Genomic DNA, 9,501 nt, shown 5'->3' with positions numbered 1-9,501 from the left:
ACTCTCGTACAAGTCACTACACACACGAGCACCGGTTCGACTCGAGGGTTCGCTGCTACACACTCATACAAATCGCCGACGGTCGGCAATTTAATGGGGGCGCAAGTTTTTCACTAGGTTTGAAAATTCGATTTGGTGGAGACGCAAGTTTTTCACTTAGTTTGAATATTTGGTTTGGTGGAGGCGCGGTCGTGTTTATCGATTTGAGATTGAAGTTTCGGTGGAGGCGCGAGTTGTTTACCTACTTGTGAGTCTGCGCTCCTGTTACCTGGTACAACGTTCGATGTCCGATTTTCTCGCGGGAATGCCGTAGTAGGCTTGGAATTTTGCTAAATTGGGTCGGGAGTGACCCTTTGGCGGCTCCGCGGCCCCTTGGGGTGGGACGGACCCGTAGGGAAGCGACTTTCGATGCACTTGATATTCGCCCTACTGATCGGGAGAATTAACACTGCACTCGCGTGAACTATCGCTGGGGTAGCGAAATACGATTGGAGCCGGATGGCTGAGGCCGAGATTGAAAGAAAGATCCGGGTGGCGTAGGCCGAGCACTTATTTTCCAGGCAATCACGGGCCAGAACGAGAAAAAGATAAACTCAACCGATCACTCCGAGTGATTGGTACGATCTGACCCTGATTCTTTAAAACCACCATTACCCCCAAAATATATGTTTCCTCAAGTAAAACCACAACCACCTATTAATTATCAAAATTATTATTTTCCACAGAGACAAAATAATTTTCAGCAATATCATCAAACAAGAACACCACCAAGACCACAAGTAATACCACCAATGTTGCCACCAAGGATGCCGCCAATGATGTTACCACGTCAACCAATGCAGCAATATCAGTACCAAAAACCTCCTAATCTTAACCAACAGAATGGCCCGTTTTCTAATCCTTTTATGAGAAAAGCTGACAAACCAGTTCCTATGGAAGTAGACCCTTCTATAAGAACCCATCAAGTGAATTATGCAAATAAACCCCCCGTGCCATTTAAACGGCCAAGAAATTTCAACATAGAATCAAATCCACAAATTAATGAAGATATAGATGCGAACCAATACTTTGATCAACTTTCGTATCTAGCTTCAGAAGATTACGCAGAAGGTACATCGTTCGATCGATACCTACAAGAAACGGATTACCAAGATAGAGATTTACCTACAACAGAAAATTTTGAAGATCAAGCTGAACTAAATTTTTTAGAATGAATTCGTCATTACCATATTTTCTATATTATGGTAATCGACAGGAACCATTGAGAATATTAATTGATACTGGCTCAAATAAGAATTTTATACATCCAAAATATGCAATAATTTCACATGAAGTTAACCCACCATTTTATGTCTCTTCAGTAGGAGGCGATATTAAAATTGAAAAATATTCACAAGCTAAATTTTTTAAACCATTTTCAGATGTAAATGAAAAATTATTTCATTTAAAAAATTTAAAAACATTCGACGCTATAATTGGACATGACACTTTAAAAGAAATTAAAGCTGTCATAGATACTTCAAATGAAAAACTTTTTATTGACAAAAAGTTTTCGATTCCTTTATTACAGCACAAATTGGAAGAAATAAATAAAATAACCATTCGTGATAATCACTTATCGAAAATTGAAAAGGAAAGTGTTTATAATATATTAGGAAAATATCAAGACTTGTTTCAACCTCCTGACGAAAAATTAACATATACTTCTAAAGTTACTGCTGAAATACGAACCACTGATGAAAACCCAGTTTACTCAAAAACATATCCTTATCCACAGGTTTTTAAAGAAGAAGTTTGTCAACAAATCGACAAAATGCTGAGTGACGGAATCATACGACCATCACGTTCTCCATATAATTCACCAGTATGGATTGTTCCAAAAAAAGATGACGCTTCAGGAAAAAAGAAATTCAGATTAGTGATTGATTATAGAAAAATTAACCAAAAAACTATTAGTGATCGTTATCCAATACCAGAAACGTCCACAATTTTAGCGAATTTAGGTAAAATGAAATATTTTACTACCATTGATTTGACATCTGGTTTTCACCAAATTCCAATGAATGAGAAAGATATTGAAAAAACAGCATTTTCGGTTAATAATGGAAAATATGAATTTGTACTTTTACCGTTTGGGCTTAAAAATGCACCAGCAATTTTTCAGCGTGTAATGGATGATGTTTTACACGAACATATTGGTAAAATTTGTTATGTTTACATAGATGATATATTGATTTTCGGAGAAACTTTAGAAGAACATTTGAAAAAATTGGAAATCATTCTTGAAACAATACGAAAGGCTAATTTCAAAATACAACCTGACAAATCTGAATGGTTGAAAACTGAAGTTGAATTTTTAGGATTTATAGTATCAAAAGATGGTTTGAAACCAAATCCAAAAAAAATTGAAAGTATTCAAAAATACCCAGAACTAACCAATTTGAGAGAACTTCGTGCGTTTTTAGGATTATCTGGATATTATAGACGCTTCGTGAAAAATTATGCTAAAATTGCCAAACCTTTAACAAAATTTTTGAAAGGTGAAAATGGTCATCGTCAAATCCTTAAGAATGAGTCGAAAAATCATAAAATCACTTTGGATGACGAAGGTCGAAAAAGTTTCAAATTATTAAAAGATATTCTTTCTTCAAATGATGTTTTATCATTTCCAGATTTTAGTAAACCTTTTTTATTAACAACTGATGCTTCCAACAAAGCAATTGGAGCAGTATTATCTCAGGAATTTCATGATGGAGAAAGACCTATAACTTTTATTTCTAAAACACTTTCAAGTACGGAAGAAAATTATGCAACGAATGAAAAAGAAATGCTTGCAATAGTTTGGGCATTGCAATCCTTGAGAAATTTTATTTATGGTCACAAAATTAAAATTTTTACTGATCATCAACCATTAACTTTCACAATTTCACCAAAAAATAATAATGCTAAACTTAAAAGATGGAAAGCTTTTATTGAAGAGCATGACCAAGAAATTCATTATAAACCAGGAAAGGCAAACATAGTAGCAGATGCTTTGTCACGAATTCAAATTAACTCAATGACGGCCACCCAACATTCAGCGGAAGATGATGACAGTTCCTATATTCCTTCAACAGAAGCTCCAGTAAATGTTTTTAAAAATCAATTAATTTTCAAAATTGGTAAAAATTCAAGTTACGGTTTAGTAATTCCTTTTGATAATTATAAAAGACACATATTCATTGAAAAAAGATTTTCGAAAGAATTCCTAAAGGAAAAACTAATAGAGTATTTTAATCCAGGAGTATTAAATGGGATTTATACAGATGAACCAATAATGGGAGTAATTCTAGAAGTTTACCGAGAAACGTTTAATCCTAGACAAATAAGAGCTAGATTTTCACAAATCAAAGTACAAGATTTAAATAATGAAGAAAGGCAATTAGAAGAAATTAAAAAAATTCATCAGTTTGCGCATAGAAATTCTCAAGAAAATTCAAATCAATTATTGAAAAATTTTTACTTTCTAAAAATGAGGAAAATTGTTAGTCAATTCGTAAAAAATTGTGAAACTTGTAAAACAGAAAAGTATGAGCGTAATCCCCAAGAATTTATACCATTCAAAACACCTATTCCAACGTATCCTGGAGAAATAATTCATATTGATATTTTTGTATATGATCAAAATAATTTGTTTTTAACTTCAATTGATAAATTTTCCAAATATTTAAAATTCAAACCAATTGAATCAAAATCACTTCTAGACATTGAAGAAGCTCTGTTAAATATTGTACATGAATGGAATATTCCAAAAATGATAGTATTAGATAACGAAAGTTCGTTTAGTTCAAATGTAATTGAACAAAGATTGAGAAATTTAGGTATAGAAATTTATAAAACTCCGATTCATAGATCCGAAACAAACGGTCAAATAGAAAGAAGTCATTCAACATTGAGAGAAATTTCACGATGTATTAAAAAAGAATCACCACAAATTACTATTCCAGAATTGATGAGAAGTACAGTTTATAAATACAACAATACAATCCATTCATTTATAAAAAACACTCCACATAATGTGTATATTGGAGAAAATGAAAAAAAATTAAATGCAGATCAAAGAGCATTACGAAAAATTAAGAGCCACGAAAAAATTATCCAAATATATCAAAAAAAGAATGACAACATCCAAAATAAAGATTATTTGTATTTGATCAAGGAACGTATGCTTTCGAGAAAACCAATGAAATTTCAAAAAGAAAAAGTAAATTCAAAAAGATCAAAATTAAAGAAAATCATGATACATTTGTAATCGATTCTAATAATCGAAAAATTCATAAAGTAAATTTGAGAAAAAATCTTCCATAATATATTTTTGTGTTTCTCTTATTTTCAGATTCGCAGTATGTGTAATTATATTAACAGTCGAAGCAAGGATACAGATACATGACTTAAATCGAAATCCTTTGGTAATAATACCATTAGGAAAAGCGAAAATTAAATTAGGATATGTAAGAATTATTCAACCCATAAATTTTTTTGAAATAGGAACAACAATTATCAAATTTGAAAAAATCATTGAAAACAATGTTTATAATCATCAATTGTATACATTATTACAAAATAAGTACTTACTATTGACTCATACATATTATAAATTGGTTCCTCACACACATCGCCAAAAGAGATGGGACAGCGTTGGAAAAGTACTGAAATGGGTAGCTGGAACTCCTGATGCAGAAGATTTTTTTTTTTTTTTTACAATGGAGAAGACCTTTATGTCCTAGCCCAGTACACGTGCTAACGGTAGGGTCCAATCTACCACACGGGGTGCACTGGGGGCGTGTCGGACTCGAATGGTGACCAGCCATTAATACCGACTAAACTCCATTGGGCTCCGCCATCATTCCTCCCAGGAACTACCTCTCGGTATTACTTCTGGGGGGATGGCTGTACTGAATGTACTCATTCACTCTCACTCACGCGATCATACATCCTGTATGAGGCTTACTTGGGTGCTCTCTCAATCACACTTTGATTCACTCTCAAACACTCCCACATGAGGCTGACTTTTGTGCTCACCTTTTACGTTCCATGCGAGGCTGACTTGTGTGCTCACCTTACTCATTCCTTGCTAGGCTTACTTTTGTGCTCGCCCTACCCATCCATGTGAGGCTGACTTGGGTGCTCACCCTATCACCTGATTCACTCTCAATCGTGCCACTCTATTGTACCTTTGTCACTCCCTCTGGCATCCCATGTGGGACATTTTCCTTAGGCCCCACTTCTGACATACCATGCGAGGCTGACTTTTGTGCTCACCTTTTTCATTCCTTGCTAGGCTGACTTTTGTGCTAGCCTCTACCAACCTGTGAGGCTGACTTTTATGCTCACCCTTAACATGCAATGTGAGACTGACTTGGATGCTCACCCTTTCACTCCTCTGCCACGCCATGAGGCATCGATAGCTTAGTTCCAACATACTACGCTACGACCCTCCCGTCTTGGCATGAGGCAGTCCACTTATACGCCTATACACTCACTCTTCTGTCTTGCTTCGGGGTGGCTGGGTTTACCCCTTACGCGGTTGCCATTCGCTGCGCCAACCTACCTCGGCATGAACAGACCATTCACTCTCTTATTTTGCGCTTGGCCTTTTTCGCTCCAGCTAACCAATCACTAGTTAGCCGTGCCCGCCGTCTGTTGCTCGGTTCGCCAGATTACCTGTAGCCTACTGGCAATCTGGATGGTAGCAGCCGAGACTGCGTTCCACTTCTCCACCGTTTGACACATCCGCTGGATAAGGGTATCCGGGGTTGTGTCCCAGCCACAGACGTCAAGCATTGCTCTTCTTTCGACGTCGAACCGATGGCATACGAACAGTATGTGTTCGGCAGTTTCATCTACACCTGGGCAGTCCGGGCAGACTGGGACCTCCGCGTGCCTGAACCTGTGGAGGTACTGACGGAAACAGCCATGGCCTGACAGGAATTGTGTCAGGTGGAAGTGAACTTCCCCATGGGGTCTTCCCACCCAGCTCGATATGCTAGGTATCAGCCGGTGGGTCCACCTACCTTTCGAGGAGTTGTCCCACTCACGCTGCCATCTGGCGACCGAGGTCACCCTGGTGCGCTCGCGGGCTCCCCTATTTCCACGTAGCTCAAAGCACTCCTCATCTTCCCGAATGACCAGCCCGACTGGCATCATGCTCGCTATCACGCAGGATGCATCGTGTGATACCGTGCGGTAGGCAGATATCACTCTGAGGCACATCACGCGGTAGGTGCTCTCCAGTTTCTGTAGGTAACTGGTTACCCTCAGTGCTCTTGACCATGACGGGCCGCCGTACCTGAGGATAGATACGGCAACGCCTGCCAGTAACCTACGTCCACTGGTGCACACCTTTGAGCTGTTGGACATCATTCTCGATAGAGCCGCAACAGCAGTCGACGCTCTCTTGCATGTATAGTCGACATGGCTGCCGAAGGTCAGCTTGTCGTCTATAATGACTCCGAGAGACTTCAGACTTCGCTGTGAAGTGATCGCGACTTCTCCCACATGGATAACTGCATGTTGTGCCGACTTGCGGTTGTTGACGATAACTACCTCCGTCTTATGATGAGCGAGCTCCAGGCCTCTCGCGCTCATCCATTCCTCCACCGTGCTAATCGCGTGTTTGCGGTTAGTTCTACCTCAGGAATTGACTCCCCGTAGACCTCCAAGGTTACGTCGTCGGCAAAGCCGACGATCTTGACCCCAGGAGGGAACTTCAGTCTCAGAACCCCGTCATACATGAGGTTCCATAGCACCGGGCCTAGGATCGAGCCCTGCGGGACTCCGGCGGTAATCGGAACCCTTTTCTGACCGGCATCGGTCTCGTATAGCAGTACGCGGTTTTGGAAGTAACTTTCCAGGATCCGGTACAGACCCACCGGTAGGCTAAGCCGGTGTAACGAGAGCGCGATGGCATCCCAGCTTGCGCTGTTGAATGCGTTCTTCACGTCAAGTGTCACTAACGCACAGTATCGAATACGTCGCCTTTTTCGTTGGATCGCTATCTCGGCAGTATTTATCACTGAGTTGAGAGCGTCCACTGTGGACTTACCCTTCCGAAAGCCAAACTGGTTGCTTGACAGACCGTCCGTACCTTCCGCGTACGGGGTGAGCCTGTTGAGGATGATCCTCTCAAGCAGTTTGCCAGTCGTGTCTATCAGACAGATTGGTCTGTACGCCGATGGGTCGCCTGGCGGCTTCCCGGGCTTCGGCAACAGCACCAGTTTCTGCCTTTTCCATCTATCGGGGAAACTGCACTCATCAAGGCATCTCTGCATAGCTAGCCTGAACATGTTCGGGTTCGCTATGATCGCTGCCTTAAGAGCGTTGTTTGGAACTCCATCCGGCCCTGGATGCAGAAGATTTGAAAACAATCAACAACACCATGAATGACCTCATCGAAAGTAACAATCAACAAGTATTAATCAACCAGGCGATTAATTCCAGAATGCAGCATTTAAATAAAATGGCGAATGATCTATTACAATTGGATTTTAAATCAAAAGAACAACAAGTCGTTGAGATGAATTTACTGCAGATAATTTTGAATATAGATGCAACACAACATCAAATCGAAATACTTGAAGATGCTGTACTCCTTGCCAAACATGGAATTCCCAGTAGTCGAATTTTATCAATTAAAGATTTCTTAAAGATTAAGACATTTTTGATCGAACAAAACATCCCAGTCACTTCATTTGAAAATATGCTGACAAAAGCTACAGCGCAAGTTGCTACGAATACAACTCATGTGATCTATATGCTAAAAATTCCACAATTATCAAACGAAACATATGATTATGAATATATAGATGCCTTAATTCACAATCAAAAAAGAATTTCCCTTCAATCAAATTATATTCTCGTCAATAAGTCACAAGTATATGAAATACAAAAACAATGTTCGCAAGATTTAGATTACTTCTAGTGCGATCCTGATCTGTTAAAAATAACAAGTCAATGTGTCAATAATTTGATACAACTACAGCATGCTAATTGTACTTACGAAAAGGTTTATGCAAACGGAATGGTGAAAAGAATCAATGATGCAACAATTCTTCTGAATAATATAAATACAACGTTACAATCAAATTGTAGCAATCATACCCAAATTTTGGAAGGATCGTACCTAATACAATTTGATGAATGCGTTCTACATTTGGAAGACAATTATTACTCAAATGCTATTATTGAGACACCACAAAAAGAATTCAGACTAACAACAGGATTAATAGTAAACGAGAATGATATTGTCGATATTCCATCTCCTGAGTATTTGGGAAATCTTACTTTAAAGCATAGATCTATGTTACAACACGTTTATCTTCAAAATAAGTCACTTCAATGGAGATTCAATCTCTTCAGCACGATAAGTGTTTCCACTATTACACTAATGATAATAGCAATTGGAATATATATGATAATTCAATTGAAAACTGGAAGTACAGATATTAAGATTAATGTACAAAATGAAGAAATATCTCCTACAGCACCTCCAGAAATCATTGTTCATTCAATTCCTGAAAAGAATTCGTATCCAGATATCTCAACTGAGAGATTCATTGAAATACAACAATATTTGAATATGCCCACACAAGAACGTTCTTCGAGACTTTGAGGACAAAGTCTTTTGAAGAAGGGAGAAGTTAATGCACACTCTATTTCAAAAGAATATTGGTAGCCGACACTGTACTTAGAAAATTGTCTACGCGCCATATGTTATTAGTGATAACGGTACAAGCCAACAGATGTTTTCCTGTGAAGCCGGTCGACGCAAATCTAAACAACAGCCACTGAAGCCACTGCAGAGGAACACCGCAGTCAGTTGGAGTAGGAACGTTAAGATTGTAAGACGTAGTATAGTATAAGTGTGTAGTATAAGTTTTTTTAAAATTGAAATAAATTAGTAATTTTTTTAACTATATCGGACTACCGCCATAAAGAGTTTGGGAGTGCCCTACGTGCTATGAGAATATCATACTGACACTCGAGAGAATCTGAGAGCGCCCTGCGAGCTAAGGGAATACCATACTAGTTCCCCATACAGTTATACTAGCGCCCTAGAGAGCTATGAGAATATCGAACTAGCACCCTAGTGAGTTTGAGCGAATTTGAGAGTGCCCTGCAAACTATGCGAATATTATGCTAGCGCTCCAGAGAGTTCGTGAGCGCCCTGCAAATTAAGAGAATATCGAACTAGCGCCCTAGAGAGTTTGAGAGCGTCCTGCGAGCTATGGGAACAAAATACTGGCGCCAGAGAGAATCTGAGAGCGCCCTGTGAGCGATGAGAATATAAGGCTACCCTAGAGAGTTTGAGAGCGTGCTATGGGAATCTTATGCTGGCGCTCGAGAGTCTGAGAGCGCCCAGCGAGCTATGTGAATACCATACTTGCGTCCCATAGAGTCATACTAGCGCCCTAGAGAGCCTGAGAGCGCCTAGCGAGCTATGAGAATATCATAATAGCACCC

Source organism: Topomyia yanbarensis, chromosome 2, assembly GCF_030247195.1.
Source record: "Topomyia yanbarensis strain Yona2022 chromosome 2, ASM3024719v1, whole genome shotgun sequence".
In the NCBI taxonomy this organism is placed as follows: Eukaryota; Metazoa; Arthropoda; class Insecta; order Diptera; family Culicidae; genus Topomyia; species Topomyia yanbarensis.
Note: the sequence above shows the minus strand (reverse complement) of the source record.